The 19,482-nt window shown below is 40.3% G+C and overlaps 1 long non-coding RNA gene and 1 other non-coding gene across 2 annotated transcripts in view; both read left to right on the top strand.

Annotated features, from left to right (window-relative positions):
• Positions 1 to 2,287, top strand: part of LOC116216488 (uncharacterized) — a 51,020-nt gene extending 48,733 nt beyond the window's left edge. The window contains exon 3 of the long non-coding RNA XR_004159332.2: positions 2,191 to 2,287. This is a non-coding gene — a long non-coding RNA (uncharacterized LOC116216488). The remainder of the gene's footprint in view (positions 1 to 2,190) is intronic.
• A 10,263-nt stretch (positions 2,288 to 12,550) lies between these two features.
• On the top strand, positions 12,551 to 12,632 carry TRNAS-GCU (transfer RNA serine (anticodon GCU)). Its single transcript has one exon. It is a non-coding gene; the product is annotated as a tRNA-Ser (tRNA).
• The last annotated feature ends 6,850 nt before the right edge of the window (positions 12,633 to 19,482 follow it).

Here is a 19,482-nt window from a genome sequence, read left to right as displayed (position 1 = left end):
TGACAGAGGTCTGTAAAAGTACGAACAATAAGGAAAACATGAAAAGAGTGCTCATTACTTTTCACAATATAAGCCACAGGAAGAATCCAATTAACTTCATAGGTAATGGGTTTAAAACAAAGAAAAGGATGTACTGGCTAACAGTGAATTCAACTTCACAGCCGGGATTCTTAGAGGGGATCAAACATGAAAACAGGCTCCAAAAAGGAACAGATATATTCAGGTAGTAATGGGCTAATTAGCAGTTTTTTGGGTGAAGTTTCTGACCAAAAGATCATCACAGCACTGATTAAAACAAATTAGTTATTTCAGGTGGTTATTACGGACTAGCTTATCTGAAAACTGAACACCCGTCAACATCAGGAGCACTTGAGATGCTCTTGGAGCACAACACACATTTTGTTTCAGCTGAAAGAAGCCCAGGTTCTGTCCAGCAGCTCACTGGTGCATAGACCAAAACATAATAAGCCAAGAGGGCTGAGAGATTTATTTCTAAATCGCATTCCTGATCTGAACTGCAATGCATTTGAAGGTGTAAGGCCAGGTTGGAGGGGACCCTGGGCATACTGATCTAGTGCCTAATTTAGTGGTTGGCAACCCTGCCCACAGCAGAGGGTTGGAACTAGATGGTCTTTGAGATCCCTTCCAACCCAAGCCATTTTATGATCATATGATTCTATGGCTCCCTATTGCCCTATTAGTAGCAAAAGAGTACTTGACTTCATTGGATTCATTTTCTTTGGAAGGGGAGGATGGGAGCTAGATTATCCTCTTCTCATTAGTATGCAGATAGGATAGTGGCAGGAAATGCATTTAACTGTAGGAAATGGCTAAGATATATAGTGATGCTGTGAAGCATCTGTGGAAGTGTGTTAAAGATGACCATGTGGGAAATGGGCTTTCAGTGGAAAGTAGGCTTGGCTCTCAAGGACAGAGAATGGATTTATCTCCTATGGCTACAACAGTAGTTTGACATTTTGTTCCTGCAAGGACATTTTTTCTTCCTGATCCAATACAAGAAATCTTAAGAGTTGCATAAGCATTCACTGTTTTGTATTTACAGAGGATTAGATACGTGTTTTGAATTTCCTTTCCTTCAAAGCAGTGCAGCACACAAAACTCATGCTCTGATGTATGAGAAAAGGAGAAAGAAAGCTGAGGAATTTGGAAAGGTTTCATTCTTTTTGATGCAAAGATATAGTGCTGTATTTGACAATGATCCTCCTGTTCGAGGAGTGTATAAAAAATAGTTTGAGTTTTTGAATTCAGAATATATGTGCTTTCCTCCACTAGCCAGCTCCAAATGCCACAGCGATGTGTAGGACAAAATCTGGATGTTTTTCTTACTTTGTGAGTTCAGCTTTTCAGCTGTGTGCTATAGTGGTGTGTTAGTGGATAAATGTTTATCCCTCTTTGGCTACCAGCCTCTTGTCTGGAAAGGATAAACTTCCTGGTTTGAGGTGCAGAGAATCTGCCAAATATCATGGTGTTCATCCAGGTCCTCAGGTGGTGTTATTCTGCAAATCTTATTTCCAGAGGCTTTTATATGTACAATGTTTTCACCCTTCTTTTTGTTTTTAACAGTCTCTCTTTTTCCGTGATTGCATGACAAGTTGAAAGCACAACCACAACAAAATGTACAGGCTCAAGAGCAGAAAGCAGAGGAAAAGATGCTGAAATACTTATTAAGAGCCTTAAAAGGATTACATCAGTGACTGATTATTTTGGATCAAACAAAGACATTTAAAATGCAGCTGTTCACTTCCAGCTCACCTGGGAATGCTTTGTGGCACCATGCATTTCTGCAAAATACAAATTCTCACTGGCATCTTATTGAATTAGCTGTTAATTAACTGATCTCTTGACATGAAAATCATGCACAAATAGCACGCTAGTATTATTCACTTGACTACTAGACATAATTTTTCATTATGCTGATGATTTTCCTAGGTACAATTTATATACAACGTACAAACAACGGATTGAAAAAAAAGCCAGTCTGTTAAGCTTCAGAATTACAATTAAAGACCCTACTTTAGGGTCATAGAAAGGTAAATAAAAACAAATGAGAAACAAAAGCCACAGGTCAGACCTGCAAGATTCCTATCTGCTTCTTTTTTGAAATTCTTATGAATTTGTGTTTGCAAGCCTTTACCCCGGGGAAGAACTAATACTAATACCATTTTGCAGGTGGTTATCTAAGGGACTGGCAGATAGAAGTACTTAACCACACCGGTGGCTACTGTTTTAGCAGACCCATGGTTCTTTCACATACCTGGAGCCTATGGTAAATATGATGTAATTTGATTTTTTTAGATCCTAATTCAGATACTAACCTGATTTGAACTACTTCACTGGCCTAATTATCTTGCAAAGATACTTATTAAGCATAATGAAACCAAGGCTTCAGTATCTAGAAGTTCATTTGCTTCTCTAGGGCAGCCATGTAGCTCCTTCCATACTTAAAGGAGGAAGGAGGGCAGCCCAAAGGCTGAGACTTATCATACCAAGACTCTGTCTAAGCCAAGCAGCGCAATTCCAACTTTGGTGAGATGGATAAATGTATCTCAGTTGACCCATCTGGACTCTGTGCTGCCCCTCAGCTGCTCATCAGTGCTCCCTTGTCATCACACAATCATGCTCTGAGGTTCAGATGAGAAAAATGGTCAGGAAAAGCAGGAGATGATGTTTCAAGGGCTCATTGAACGTCTGATAGAGTGCCTTAATCTCAGCAGTCTGTTCAGAGAAGTCATGATGTCTGCTGAGACACACAAAGAGCTTCAAACTATTAACTACTAAAGAATCAACCAACTTAATAACTATAGCCCTTACAAGACAGACAGCTAAAAGAAAATAATAGGACAAGCAGTATGCACTCAGGTGGCTCATATGTTTGAAAGGAGGATGTGAATGGCTTCTATATTAAGACTAGTCAGAAATTTCATTCACTTGGTTTCATGTCAGATCAGCAGGTTCTCTCCAGCTTTGGCAATTTTATTCTTTTGTTAATTGTATGGATACATTCAGTCCTACAAACACACAAAGCTTTGCCAAACTAGAGGAAGCATGCAGCTTGACTCTGTCCTATCATTTTGAGTTCATGTAAGAGAAAAGGCCTTTTTTCAGCGTCTTGGCATGCTATTGTAATCCACGGTCTGAATAAGTGTATCTGCTGGATATTCACTGCTTCTAAGATGGAGCCAAGGGAACTCATTTTTACCAAGGTTCAAGGATTCTGAGATGTTATTGAGCATCCATTCCCATGGTTACTGCAAAAGTGTTCTAACTTGCAGGTAGACTCTAAAGAAAGATTTAATCGTTGACTAGTTCAAACAAAGTTTTTGAAGGCCCACAGTAAAATTTAATGGAATTAACATAATTTTTTATATGCAAAAAAGTGACTGAAAAATAGCAAAATCCTGCAGTCTGTTCTCAAAGATCTGCCCACCCTCACCCAGAAAGTCTGAAAGCAGGGATGAGTATGACAGCCTGACCACCTACTCCAGTGTTTCAACCTCAGAGAGGAATGCTTTCTCCTTCATTTCATTCAACAAAAGGTTAAATATATTAGAAGGCAAAGGAGGACTGTATCTAGAGTGCTTCAAAATAGTCCATTTGGTTTCAGTTCTGATTTAGAAAGATGTCTGAAAAGATTGACTCTTCCAAACTTTCATCTTCTGCTGTCTCCCTCCATGTATTGCTAGTTCCTGAGTTGGATGGTCCTATTTGACATAGTCTAAGCTCCTAGTACCTATGCATTGCAGAAAAGCTTGAAGGATAAATTTCATTATTCAAAAAGCAGAGAGAAAGTAAATGAGGATTTCTTTTTGCATGTTGCTTATTTCTGTTTCTTTGACTTCTAGGATTAGCAGTTGAGAAAGACTTTAATATGGGAACAGTTCAGGTGATAACTACTTAACACTTTCAAATTCTGAGGAAATGTCATTTCATGGAGCATTTCTTGTGTTACCTAGAAAATCACAGCTCTGCAGGGCACAGTTGTGCAGCTCTGCAGGTAAGGACCAATCCTGTCCTATAGGAGAAGTTTCATACTTTCATTTCTAATCTTGTGGCATCTCTGGGCTGCGCCTGCAGACAGCTCAATAGGATTATTATTGAAGCTGCAATACACTGTGCAGTTCTGTCCCTGATCCTGTGTTCTGCTGCATCCTGCTGGAGGAGGACTCTCAAACAGGGAAATGACAGCAATGCATCACAGCCTGGGAATACACTTGTTCTACTTTTTGTAACTCAAGTTTTGGCAAAGGAAGAACTCTGTCTCAGTTTACAGCCTGGCTTGTTTCCCCAATGAAATCTAACCCCCTTCAAAGCGAAGAGACAAGCTGTTTACGCAAAGGCTGTGTGAGATATTTTTGTATAAAGGGTAGCTTAGTGAAGTAAGGCCTGTGCATCAGCAACAGGAAGGTTTGCTTGCAAAGCACTACCTGAGTGATGATAGCAAAGAAGGGATTTGCTCCTGACACTGGCCCAACACACACTTATATGAGCTCTTATCCTGAGGCAGCACGTGGAGGAGCAAAGGTTTGGGTCAGCTCTCCTTGGGCAGCTTGGAACAGCACAGCCAATGGAGACATAAGGTCCAGGGGATCATAGAATCATGGCATGGTTTGGATTGGAAGGAACCTTTAGAGATTATCTAGTCCCAGGCCCTAGACAGGAACAACTTCCACTAAACAGAGTTACCCAAACTCCCATTCAAAGGGCCTTTGGACCAGATAAAACTATCAGTAAGAATTTCCCTTCTATCAGATGTAAACAACAGAAAGAAAAAGCCCCTGATGACAAATGCTCTTATGTACAAAAGGGCTTGCTAGTGCAGACATTACTAACACAGACCATGAAATAACTGCAGATGTCGTTATTTTTAAAACCAAATCAAATTCCAGCTCTAGGAAAGGTAGAATGACCATAGTGATTTCCTCATCTGTAAACCCAAAATAGTGACACTGAACCTAAGCACAAACTGTGTGCAGAACTATACCTTAACAATGCTGGAAACATGCCTAAAGGTCTGGAAAGGGCTTTTCACAACAGAGGAAGAGGCTCTTCTCAATGACAGTGACTTGGTGGCCACCTACTTCTTCCATTTGTTGGGTGCCTGAGAGCTCCCTGGATGAGAGTTGGACCTTTTGGCTAGAAATAAGCCAACTCAGGTTGAATATCAGGTTGGATATCATGAAAAAATCTTCTGAGAAAGAGTGCTTAAGCATTAGCACAGGCTGCCCAGGGCAGGGAAATGGTGGAATCATCATCCCTGGAGGCATGTGGAGACGTGGCATTTAGAGACATGGTTCTGTGGCCATGGTGGTGATGGGTTGACAGTTGGACTTGATGATTTTAGAGGTCTTTCTCAACTTTAATGATTCTGTAACTCTTTAAGTAGGCATGGTGGGGGTGAGGTGACAGTTTGACTAGATGATCTTAGAAGTCTTTTCCAACTTTAATGAGTCTATGATTCTAATTGGGGATAAATGAACTTTTGCCTCTCAGTAGTTGCGTAGCTGAGCTTGTGGCCCGTGGTGCTACACTTACACTCATCACTGAATCTATTCCACTGACCATTTTATCTGATCGCTTTCCATAGTAGCAGTTCTAAGAGGTCAGTATAAAAGAAATAGAAAAAATATTTTCAGGTTGAAGAGTGAAGTCAGTATAATTTTGCTAAACATTCCATGACCAGGGATATGGTAAAAACCCACAAGACTATAAAGTAATCAACAAAAGCCAGTGGAAATACATTCCTTTGTCATCTGGTATTTGTAATTTAAATACATCAGAAATAAAGCCAGTAAAGCTGGCTGCTAAAAGCTGTTAAAAAATCTGTTGTGACATTCTGAGTGTGGAAGCTCAGACTTTCAGCTAGGGGCACTTGGACAAACAGTTTGTATTTGAGTAAATCAAGGCTTCTGGAAAGGCATCTGGTTCTGTTAAAACTTCAGGAGAGGCAGGAGAGTCTCAGTACCACACTAAAGATTAGAATGAAAGCTCAGTTCCACACTAAGGAAAGACTTTAAAGAAAAAAACGAGTTTCCTTCATTGCTAAATATGACCTACTTCAGCATTAGAGTTTTTCACAAAATTCATTATAAAGCCATGAGAGACAATGGCTGCAGAAGACTTAAATGATTGCAAGTTACTTCTAGATTGCTTCTGATTCATTAAACAAATGTTTGCACTTCTTGTTCTATGCAAGCTTTTCAATTCTGCTCCTCACTTTTCATACATGTGTCCTCACTAACTTGGAGTTCACAACCTGGAGATATCTTTTATTAATATTATACACCAACTATATCCTAAATCAGTTGTTACATACTAATAGATCAGTGTATCTGCACATTTTCCAACTTACTCATCTTCATTGTTTCCTCTAGTAGGGTGAAAACAGCACATCTTGATCTATTGCATGTTTGACTCTCCTCCTGCATTACTGATGGATCGTGGACATGGACCAATGTGCTATGTGGTAGACAGATCCCATCAAAGAGAATAAAAAGACATTACTCTGCAGGTAACGTGTTGTGAACACTGTCTAATTTTGCTCTTGGTGAGTCACTGTTGTGCAGTGCAATCACATCTTTGCAAGGAGCTCACTTCAGCCAGTGCCACATTTAGTTATTACTTGGTGTTCAGTGGTCTGGCATAGACCACCACTCAAAGTGCGTTGTGCCACATGGTTGCTGATGACTGATTTTTGGCTTACTGATGCCACAAAATCTCTCCCTAACTATCTGCTGCTGATCTATAGTGTGGAATAATAGGCTAAGGCATATTCTTATTGGGAAATAAATTCTCATCTCATTATTCAAGTAGATTTTCAAGCTCTCAGCATTCCACAACTTGCAAGGTCATGAATTGCATGTTGTTGTTTCAAATGTGCATATTTGTCTCTGGCCAAGGTGCCCTGTTGGGCTCCATGTGACAGTGCAATCAAACAAAGCCTATGCTAGCAGAGGAATTTTAAATGGATCTTTAATGCTAAGTTGTATAATTAATAATAGACTTGCAATGCTGAGGGGGAAAAACATGGAAAAATGAATGTTCGTCTGTTTAGAAATCTATCTTCATTGCAGACTACCAGATTTTCTGAATGAAGAGTAAATAATTTCCATCCAGATATTTGGAAAAAAGTTACCATACAATTACATGACAACTGTAGAAAAGGGCTGTACTTGCCAGAAGCACCTTCAGCTCAGACAATATCCAAGCAGCTGAGATGTACCAAATCACCTCTGGTCTTCTGAACTGTACTGCTTGCCTGAGTCACCACAGTGAGAGGTAGTGCCCCAGAGAGGAGACAGTAGGTGAAATTTCACTGAAAAGCAATACAGGCCAACTTTAATAATGAGCTATGAAAGCTTAAGTCACGTAACTTTCCAAAAGGGAAGAGCTAATAGCTCCACAGACAGTTATTGATAGCCAAGTGTTAAGAATTGTTGTTAAAATTGTTTAACTTTGCACACCCATAGAAGATCCTTGCATCTCAATCTCTCTTGGTAGACAATGAAGACAAAAGCTCATGGATAATGAATTATCCTATCTATTTTAAACACCATTGTACAAGAGATGAATGGCATATTAAATATTCCCTGACCTCTCTGCTGACTCCAGTGGTTACTCATATGAGAAGTTCAGGTAGAGGCATGGGTAATGTACTCAGTGTTTACTCAGAGGAATCCTGGCCATAGTATCTTGGGAAAGCTCCTTAACTACTTAAATATCTGAACCTTCAGTTGCTTTGGAATTTCTGCTTCACATCAGATCAACTCATCTGCAAAAATAACATTTTGTGTATTTTGCAATGACCTGTCCACAAACTGGAGAGCTGAACATAGGTATGTACTATAACTCACACACCCTCCAAAATGCAAGAGTTAAAATCCATAAAACTACTACTACAAGTTCATGCTGATTTACAGAAGTACTGTTTATTAGGTCAAAAGGTACCTAGAGGATAAAAATAATTTAGTAGTAATCATGCTCTGAAGCAGAATTCACTTATTCAAGGACTTTAAGAGCTTTTCTTTGACTTGGATTTTTTTCCAGATTATGCACATTAGTTTTATTTTCAGAAACTCTCATACAGACAAAGCATGCACAGTTTTAACCCTAATTCAGCTGCACAGCCCATGCACACACATAGGATGTATGTTTCGCTGCAAATGAGACCTGAACTTGCAACCACTGAATGAGCATAAAAGCACATTTGGAGGTGCAGGATCACAATCACAAGTATCTATGAATGTGCTTGTGTCATAGAATCACATAATCATTAAGGTTGGAAAAGACTGCTAAGATCATCTAGCCCAACTATCAATCCATTACACCATGCCCACTGAACCATGTTCCTCAGTGCCACATCTCCACGTTTCGTGAACACCTCCAGGAATGGTGACTCTGCTGCTCTCCCAGGCAGCATGTGCCAATGCCTCACCAGTCTTTCTGAGAACAATTTTTTTCTAAATATCCAATCTGAACCTCCCCTGCTGCAACTTGAAGCCGTTACCTCTTGTCCTATCTTGTCATTTCTGCATGTCTTCCTGTCACTGTCAGCAGGATCCTAGGACTTGCAGGATACAGCCAAACCATTTGTTTTCATAGCAGGAGCTTAAAACAATTTGTGTCAAGTCTCATCTATGGTTTATGTGTTCTTGGTTCTTCCTTTAGTGTGTTGCTAACTCCAGGATATTACATCACCCACAAACAGGCGTAAGAAATAATGTGCTGACCCACTTCCTCAAGCTCCCAAATCAGAACCTGATCTCTCTCTAATCCAGCCCAAGATCATCTTCTTCTCTTTGATTTGTTTGACTCTTCTGAAGTTTAAAAGATACTACGTAAAAAATAAAAAAAATAAAAAAGCCTTATTCAACAAATAGATCAAATATCATCTTTGCCCTCTCTCTTGCTCTAACTTGCTGTATGAGTTAGAGCTATCTCACCTGCATTATTTTAAATGTCTGTTTCATGTGACCACAGCATTCATTAAAGGAAGTAAAGCGGCAATCAAACAGGTGGCTTTTAGGTTTCAAAGTTATGTTGAGATAATTCATGTAGTCTGGGAAAACTAAAGTGAAAAATAATTACTTTCTACGTCTATGATCCCTACAGAATAGCTAGCTACATAAAAGGTCTGAGGAAGTGGTTATCATCAAATCCTTTGATAGAGAGGATTCCTCCATCCTCCCTTTCCCTGGGCTGCCATGTGAGGGATGGAGACCATGACAGATGGTGAATACAAGTCACGTCCTCACCTGTGCAGCATATCAAAAGGGCCCTAGGTGTTTGCAGACTTGAGGATATTTTACTCATCATGGGAGAAAGGGATCTGATCACCCCAGGTCGGTGCAGAGTGGAATGCCATAGACCTCTTGATGCTCCTATAAGGATCTGGCCCATCCATTCTTCTCCATGCTGTGTAAGCAGAAAGCAGTGTATGTCTGGGTGTCCTTGAAATATCTTCCAGCACACTGCACAACCACGGTGTTACTGCAAGTCAGGAAGTACATGACCTCTGCACACATCTCAGGGAAACATTTGATACTGCCCACATAACCTCATTGGCATGGATAGCACTGCCAGTGAGCAACCAAAGTAGAATTCCAGCTCCTCACATGGGAGCAGTGCAGCAAAATGGAGAGCTGATGAAGGTACTGCACTGCTTTTCAAGCCTTCTACACCCTCCTTGATTTTGTCCCGGGGGAACTGGATACTAGGGAAAAATTTTTCTCAGAAAGAGTGGTAGGGCACTGGAACAGGCTGCCCAGTGAGGTGGTGGAGTCACTGTTTCTGGAAGTGTTCAAGAAACATGTAGAAATGGCACCGAGGGACATGGTTTACTGGCTATTGTGGAGAAGCGTTGATGATTGGACTAGATGATCTTAGAGATCTTTTCCTTAATGATTCTATGAATCTGTGAACTGTTTGGTATGTAGCAGTCTTCAGGGAAGACCCTGAAGAGGAGCTGAGCCAGTCCAGAGATTGGGCAACACTCCTCACAGCCTGTGGGCTTCTCTTAAGCCAAGGAAGGCCTCTCTGGACTAAAAAAGTCTAAATCAAAGGTTTACACAGTAAATACTTATTTGCTCTGGGCTACCCCAGTTGGAGCAGTAGTGAATTCCTGAGACTGGGCTTGACCTTCCTTGGAAACAAGCATGACCAATGCCTTTGTGAAGCCAAGATCCCCATATGCAGACTAGCTTTATTATATATTTTTTTTCCAAAATGTAGTCTTTTTTTTTTTTTTTTTTTTTTAATAATATGCAAAACACATGCCACGTCACAAATGATGGGATAGATTAAACAGCTGGTAAGGAAGTCCCCTCTCAAAGACTAGTTTAAGAATACTACTTAGATAGCATAAAGACCATTGAGTAAAGATCAACAAAAGACGTTTTGAGATCAAGAGCCTTTTTATGACCCCCAGTTCAGCTACTGCAGGGAACAGTATTGAGGAACTGAGAAGTATTTGAATGCTGTAGTGAACATTTATTTCTGTCTTCCATTATTTATTATGGATGATAGGTAGACATCAGATGTAATGATAAGGAAACATCAGAATTGGGGGAATTAAAGGATTGGGGCTTGGTTTGTCCTGAACCTCTGTGAGAATCTTCTTTTAGCATTTATTATTTGTCTTGCAATACCTAGATTAGACTACGTTAAGCACTGGTAAAAATAAATAATAACCCTGACTGTATGAAGTTCTCATCTGGAGATAAGTAAAACAAAGTACAGGTCACATGCAGGCACTCTGACATCTCTTTCCAGAGCTGAGGTTTTGGTCCTGATCTATCTACATTCAGATCTTGCTCCATTCTGGGGCCTGATTCTGAAAAGTGGACCATAGAGATGCTGTTGGGAAGGGTGCATTAGAAAGGGAATACAATGAAACCAGTCTTGTAGAAGCAAAGGAGGTAGCATTTCATGGGAGATGTATGCATTCTCAATAGGACATAATATACAGTGCCCCCACCCGTGTTAAACTCCTGGAACAGTTTTGAGTGCTGTATGATGGAAAGTGTGGCAGAGGGGATCCATGTCCCATGTTTCGGTTGTTGGTTCATATGCTTATGGATAGTAATTAGAGGGAAGCAAAATGCTTTAAAAATGTTCAAATGAAACAAACCAGCTGTTGATGTGTGCATTCCTTATTAACATAGCACCATGAGATGCTGGGTCACGTGTGTGCCATGAAGGACTGAGGGTTATGTAAATAAAAGACTGATAACACTCAAAATACATTTTCTCAGTGTGCTAGGGAAGCATTACTTACGGAATAAATCACTTCAAAAGCTATCAAAATTTGCAAGCTGATGCATTGAACAGCTACGTTTTTCCTTAAGTAAGAGATGTAACTTTCCTTAAGTAAATCAAGATCAATCATAAACACTTTGGATTGCACTTTCCACACTTATCAAATATGAAGATCATCTTTAAAATGAGATCTGAGGTAAGGACTGGGGGAAGAAAAATAGCAAGCAGCAAATTGCAGTGTGCTCTGTAGCCTAGTGACATGTATCCTGTGATGCAATAAGACTGCATCATAGGAGGAAAAATAATTCAGAGTGGGATGGAACTGGAGGGGTGAGACTAGCAGTGGTAACTCCTCAAGGAGAAATTCAGCTGGTTTAAAAATAATAGTTGCCAGGCAAGACAGAAAATCTTGGAGACAAGCAGGTGGCTGCGGCAGATTCTTGTTTGAAATGCTAAGGTGAAGGCAAATTACCATATTCTTCCAGTCTTTCTGTTTCCTTAGATTCAGAAGAAGCCTGATAAACATGTGGAAATCTCTTTGTCTTCCCACTGAGTATCCTCTTTCATAGGAAAATGAAGCTGATGTGCAAAGTAAACTACTGTCTCTTCTCTGAGTAGGGTATTGATGCTCCCTTTGCTCCCACAGTTCAGGAGGTTACTCAGAGGCCAGATACTCTTATAAAGGTAGTTTGATGCCTATGGTAAAACAGGATGCTCCTCAGTTTCTTCAGAGCTCTGAAACATTCCTTCTCCTTCTCCACTAATGCTTGCAGCCAGTTGCCTCTGGTGAGGAAGGAAGGGATCAATTCTCAAAGTAACCAGATTATGTCAGAGATAGGAATAGGCAGAAGTAGACAAACAACAGCCAGAATGATCCATCAATCATTCCCAAGAGGCTTTTCACAAATAGCCTTGATGTACTCTCAGTGCTGAAATTTATGGGCATTGTTAACAAACAAAGCTCAAGGCATTGCTAGAGGAATGAAGTGATTTCAATTATTGTACACTACAGGCAAGCCAATAAGCAAGCCATCAAAGCTTTTGCAGATAATTAGTTTTAAACAAAGTGAGTGTAGACTTTTGAGACAAAAGTACTTCTGTTACTTGATAGGGAAAGATTAATCATACCAAAGATTGGATGGCTGCAGTGCACATATCTCCACCCGAGCTTCTCATCCTAAGCTCCTGATAGTGTCAATGAAAGAAAGAATCCACAATTTAAAATATGATGTATGTACTGTATTTTAGATGTAGACTTTAGAGGGAGATAATAGCAGACGAGGTGGCCGAGTGGTTAAGGCGATGGACTGCTAATCCATTGTGCTCTGCACGCATGGGTTCGAATCCCATCCTCGTCGGCAGGCAAATCTTTATGAGACTGAATGTGTACAAGTCTATGGGGCCTGACGACATGCATCCCAAGGTTGCGCAGGCTGATGTGGTTGCCAAGACACACTGCATCATATCTGAACAGTCATGGCTGTCAGGTGAATTCCCCAAAGACTGGAAAAAGGGAAACATTACTCCCATTTTTAAGAGGGATAGAAAGGAAGACCTGGGGAAATACAAACTGATGAGCCTCACCTATGCATGACAGAGTCAGTGGACAAAGGAACAGCAACTGATATCATCTACCTGGAATTCTGCAAGGCCTTTGACATGGTCCCACATGATATTCTTATCTCTAAATTGGAGAGATATGGATTTGGAGGCTGGACTTTTCCCGGAAAAGGAACTGGTTGGATGGTTACAGCCAGAGGGTTGTGGTCAACAGGTGGAGGCTTGTGACAAATGATGTATCCAGGGATCCATCATGGGACTAATGCTCTTTTACATCTTTATGAACAACCTAGACAGTGGGATTGAGTGCACCCTCAGCACGTTTGTAGACAACAGCAAGCAGAGTGGTACAGCTAATGCAACAGAACTTCGTAAGAAATGTCATCCAAAGAGACCTGTCACCCAAGTGCAAGATTTTGCACGGGAGTGATCTCTAATATGAGTACAGTCTGGGAGAAGAACACATTAGAGCAGCGCTGTAGAGAAGGATCTGAAGGTCCTAGTGGATGAAAAGCTGGATAGGAGTGTGCTCTTGCAGCCTGGAAGGCCAACAGTATCCTGGATTGCTTCAGAAGAAGGGTGGCCAGTAGTGCGAGATTGTCCCCTTCTCTGCCCTTGTCTTGGGGTCATGTGTGTGACCTTTGTCTTGGCAGTCCCAGGCAGAGCAAGGCCTGGTTGGAGTTTTATGTCTATTGGCCCTTTGAGGGAGCATCTTCTGAAAGCAGCTTTCTGTTTTGGACTTTTGTTCTATATCTTTGTTTCTACAGAGATATCTGATATTACTTCTTTCTCTTCCTAGTAGTAATATTTCCTCACTCTGCTGAAACAGATGCTGACAGTAGAGTATCAGCCAATAAAGATCTGAGGCCCCCAAGGGTAAGGTCCCCCCAAGTCTTTTCATCTTCAGTAACGTGTTTTGGTATGCACCAGTATGTAGGTGACTGATTTCCATTTTGCCTCTGCTACAGATATCTCTCACTCTCCTTGGCTTTCTCCTTAAGCCCCTTCCCATTTCTTTGTTTTTCTGTTTCCAATTTATTCATTGTCAAGGAGAGCCTGAGAATTATCCAGTAGCTCTAAAATCAAGGTCTGAGAAGATGCTCCCAATTATTTCTATCCTATGACCTCCTCAGGTGCTTTCCAAAAAAAGCTAACATTTTCATTCCAACCTGGAAAGAAAAATTATAAATCTGAAATTTTCTGCTAGTGAATTAAGAAGGAAAGTTTGAATCCCACAGATCATATTTTCAAAGGGAAGCTCCCAGTCTGGATATTTTTAGCCTCAACTTAATTAAGTCTATCTCCTTATTCAGTTCTTACTTTCTTCACTGAACTTACTTGAAGAAGTAGTGGGCTAAGAGGGTTTATTTTACCAGCATGTTCTATAACACTTGCTAATTTTGGTCAAATAGCTTTCCTCCAGATCGCCCATGGGTAGCTGGTATAACCAGCAGGATACATATTGTAACTATCAATTTTCAAGTGAGTGCAAGTTTTTTGCTGTTATGATGTCTGTTTGGCAAATGGCTCCTGGTCATAAACTATGCAGTAAAAGATGGAATTGCCTTCTGTGTTTGTGCAATTAAAAACTAATTGTAAGACTTAAAAAGTCATGTTGTAATGCCATTAATGACCTTCTGTGCATATTCAGGCAATGAGTATTTTCCCTGTATTCCTTTATATTTGAACAAAATGATTTTGTTCCTCTTAATGTCTTTTCTGTGGGAAAGGTAAGGAATTCTAGATGCATCTCTGGTGTAAACAAATGTATGAAAATAAGGAACAAGTTTCTTTCAGTGAATTTGAAGAGCTATCATCCAGCTAATAGAAAATATGGAAATGAAGCATTAGGAAGAGCACTCCAGGGTGGGAAGTGATTTTGGGAAGTGATTTTGTTCTGTGCATATGTTAAAGAAAGCAATATGAATGCATATTTCTATATGCTCAAGAGCAAGAGGGGAGGGGATTCTATGTTGTGGATAGTTGAGCCCAAACTTCTTAACTATTTTCTGTGTCTGAGCTATAACTGATGGAGTGCTGCCGTGTGGCTCTGAGTGAGCCAACCCCCTGGAGACAGTACAATCATCACCTTGCTTCACCTTTGTCCTGGCCTTCTAATGTTTCCTGAGTGAGCAACAGCTGCTTATGAGAGTAAACTCTGCTTGTGCCAAGGCTCAACAAGCATTCTCTTCCCACAGCACCCTATAGAGGGACCTCACTGCCAAAGCACCTCCAACCTCCTTTCTTCTTCCCTTCCTTTCTTGCCTAGTCTACTGTCTGTACCTGCAGTCCTCAGGGGAGACAATTGTTGTGACATCCATAGATGAAATAAATAATTATAAGACTTTATAACTTGTATCCTTCATGTTTCTCAAAACATTTCAGCAGTGTCTGTAAGTTGGCATCTCATTTTTCTGAAGCAGACGTATCTGAGGCAAAAAAGAAAAATAAGTATTGTAGTTCAGTATTTGTTTCAGGCTTTAGATGTCTCGCTGGGTCTTAACCAGGCTTTAAACATTTAGTCTTAACTGGTTGCATGTACTTCCCCTGTCTCTATGGGCCACCTGAGAGAGCAACTCTTAACAAAGACTGAGTAAGGAAGCATTGCACCCAACTTCGCACATCTCCATTTGGACTAGTTTCCTTTCGAGTCTGGTTTCCATGTTTCCTTTTGAGGCTGTAGAGAAAAGTAACATACAATTCATTATATCTACTGTAGCATGAGATAGACTGTACCTATTGTTCTCCTTTGATCATAAAGATTATTCAGTGACAACTGGCTTGACAGTTGATAACTCTATTTTAAAAGCTGATGTTCATTGAGTTGATTTTCATCCACTGTGATAAATGCCACCATTCTCTGAGGTTAGTTCTAATACATCTTAGAGTCTGTTTGCTGGCCTGTGATGTACATCATGTTCTGAATCAGCTGCAGGGTACAAAAGAGACTGGTATTTCTTGGCCTGGGGTGTAACTTGTAGTTATTATGGATTCAGCTAACGTTGTAACTTACAAGTTCCACAAAGTTGTTGACTATGAAGGTCTTTTGTCATCCAGAACTTGTGAAAGAGGATGAGAAAGCAAGAGGAAAGGACCCCGCTGTGATAGGGGGATTGGAACTTGATGATCCCTGGGGTCCCTTCCAACCCAAGCTATTCTATGATTCTATGATTTGTTCTATTCTATGTGGTCCTGGCATTCCTCAGCATTACAGTGAGTTTTAGAGCCAATTAGCTTTGGCTAATGAGGACGAATAATAGGAAAAAAGAACTACTGTACAAGAAATTTATTTGTAGACTATTGTGACTGCTGAAAGCCACATCTTCCCATCCATCATATTATGGTGTAATCTCTGAAGTGAAACAGGCTTTTCCAAACTTGTGCCATCATCAATCCCAGGTGAAAAATGAAGCTTCCTCACTATTATTCACATTACCAGTACCTGCCTTCAGTCCTACTGCCTGTTTTGGAAAATAGCTTTTGTAGGATAGGAGCTCTAGATAGTAGTATGAACATGACATATTCCTTTTTAATTTATTAATTTATAATTTTGTGTGATAAAATTGAGTGCTTTTCACTTATTACCTTTTTCAGTAAATGAGACCCAAGCCACGTCTCTTGATTAAGCAGTACAGAAAGTGGCTCGTAACTCTGTAAGACACCTCATCTCAGCACAGCCTGTTATGTGAGGCTGGGATGAATTATGGTCATCCCAATGCAGCCTGTGCAGCCACAGGGATATGCGCCTTCCCAGAACAGTTAATCTCAAATTCCATTTGAGCCCCTCCTGATAGTACCACTAGAACTATGCCTCAAAGGGCCATTTTGATTTAACCAAGAAACAGAGAGATAAAATGTAATCACTCCTTCCTGATTAAAAAAAAAAAAGACCTCTCTGAAATAATTTTAATGGAATGGGAGAATGAGTATGTTTGAAGAATAATATCCATTTGGCTAAATTAATTACTGAGATAAAAAGTTCTGATGGGGCCAGAATAAGCCAAAACCCAAAGCCTATTCAATCTGTGAAAAGATACTCACTGGTTTTGATTAATTTGAATGAAGCCTTAAACTTAAACCGTATGCAAAGCTACTCTGCTACATCTCCATAGTTAGAAAACTGTCCCTGGGGCTATTCTACATCATGTGCCTGTTTTCTGCCATGAATCCCATAAACACTACAGTCACACTTCTAATATGGTGACACTCTGGAGGATTCCATAGGTCCCTCTGCTTCCTGCCAGCAGAAGTAATGCTTCAGATTTTAACTGCACCACTCTTTTACAATATGAGTACACCACAGGTATTAGAACCAATGTGGTTGTTTTATTCACTATAGAAGGAGAAAAACGTTCACAGAAAAAGAAAAGAATCCAATACAGAATCATTAAAGGTAGGCTTGAAAGAGAGCTCAAGAGATTACCTGATCCATCCTCTTGCCTCTTCCTGTGCAGGGGCAGCATTAACTCTGTCTGAGCTTTGGTGAGCATGAAATCATGTCAATTTCCAAGGGACTTTTTATATAAGCATATTTTCTTGTTATTTCAATCTCTTATTCTTCTCTTAATTTCAGCCGATTAAATTCTGTTAAAAAAATAAATAAATGTGATAGGAAGGAAAAAGTCCAGAAAAAAAAAGAAAGGGTTATCTAGAGAAAGTGCACTTCTCTAAACCTTACTTGTTGAATACAAGTGGAAGGAAAGACATGCCATGTTCTGTCTAGAAATAATTGATATTTCTGTACTGGCTATTTTCAGAAACACATTTGTGAACAATGGACATACCTTACAGTCCCCGGTATTTAATCCAATCTCAAGAAGAAGTCCTTGGGGAGACACATGTTGACTTCAATAACAGATGACTTGTGCCACATTTCCTCAAAGAATTCTGATGAAGGATCCAAACTGATTGCTGATGAGTTTTATATGTATTCTCTACTGTCTGCATTGTAAATGCCAAATTTCTGCACACAGGCCATTAGCAATGTAAAATACACACTGGCATAGTTCTCTAAGGCACTGAACAATTTACTAGTGTGATCTATGAGGGAAAATTGTGTTTTCATTAGCTGTTACTGTATTTGACAGTGCCTTTGAAATACTCTTTGAACCTCATGAGCTATGAAGCATTGTGCTTTATCCCCTTTTAAAATATTTAGACAGAACCAGTGCTGAGAATAGAAAGAGGCAGGACAAGATTACTTTACACTCATTTACTTACATAGGTGACTTTACCATTTCATTCAGGTCCATAACCATTTAAACATGAACATTATGAGGATATGATGAAAAACAGGGCTCTTCTATGCTGGTACATTAACTGGAAAAAAAAAAGAAAAATCTTTTCTTCTCATACTGTGTCCTACCACTATGAGAGAAAATGCTGAAAAATGTTGCTTCTGTTCCCATTCTCTCCAGTCACTTGAGTTTCATGGATTTGAATCCTCAGTGCAACACTTCCATAGGATGATAATTCCCTGCTACCCAAATTCTCAAGGATATTTGGTATCTACGACCCCCTAGGCAATGCAGGCTGCCATTTAGGTGTTACTGCCTCTTCCACAGTTTATCCAGTTACCCAGACCTCTCAGACCTTACATTTTTTCTACCACTGAGCATTTCCAAACCTACATAGAATGCCCTGCAGCAACCTGCCTAGGCTACTGAGCCATCAGATAAGAATAGAGGCAACGAAGCTATGTTTCCTAAAAGTGCAAAGTGCTGGTTATATAATTGTAGTGAGATGGAGGAATGTGAGGAATAAGGATGGGAGCAGTGAGGCACTGGATGCAAAAGGGATACTTAAGTAAGTGGCCTAGAGTGAAATAGAAGATAAAGTCCTCTCTGGGAACTGTCTGTGACCCATTAGCCAGATATATTCATAAATTGCCTTCACTCTGAGATTGGGGTTCAAGTCTGAAACTTCCTAGTAGATGATCAGGGTGACAAAACTGAGCATAATTGCATTTATGTGCATTTGAAGATTTGTCCTCCTGCCATTTATACAGCCCTCCAGCTGAATTGCTCCTGACCCAGTGATGGGGCAACCAAGGTCACTGTGGGCTGCAGTGTCTGTCCATAAAGGCAGCACTGTGCAGCCCTTAGGGATTGCACAGGATGGGAGAGCTGTTGTGAGGGTTACGAGGAGGTGCCGGCAGATGGTACTCAGGAATATTCGGGAACACTTGGGATCAGGAATTACATTGGATTTTCAAGGACAGAAAGAGTTCTATTTCCATTACTTTCATGTTCCGTGGAGGAAACAGAGCTGCAAGTGGAATCCACTTCTGCTGGTGTAAAGGGAGGCAGCTGATTGCCATCACCAAGAGACCAATCACACAGCTGGGAGTGGGCAGTGGTTACATTCATCTATTGCTAGATCAGATAAAGCTGAATGCCAAAACAAAGTAATGTTTTTTATGCAAGTACTGTCACTTCTTGCTCAGGTCCACACTGGCTGAGCCTCCAGGCACAAGGCAAGGGTCATTTCTGTACACATCTGTTAGTCCTCCAGTCTTCAGACCCAGCCTCTCTTTTTACCATGTTTTCCTTGAAATTTAAAATAATCTCAACATCAGCTGGTTATGTTTAAATGTCTTTATATAGGTGATTCCTAAATAAAGTTATTCCCCTCTAACTTTCCAGCTCT

This window comes from Meleagris gallopavo, chromosome 3 (genome assembly GCF_905368555.1).
Source record: "Meleagris gallopavo chromosome 3, MGAL_WU_HG_1.1, whole genome shotgun sequence".
NCBI classification, from domain to species: Eukaryota; Metazoa; Chordata; class Aves; order Galliformes; family Phasianidae; genus Meleagris; species Meleagris gallopavo.
Note: the sequence above shows the minus strand (reverse complement) of the source record. Positions and strands in the feature narration are given on the sequence as shown.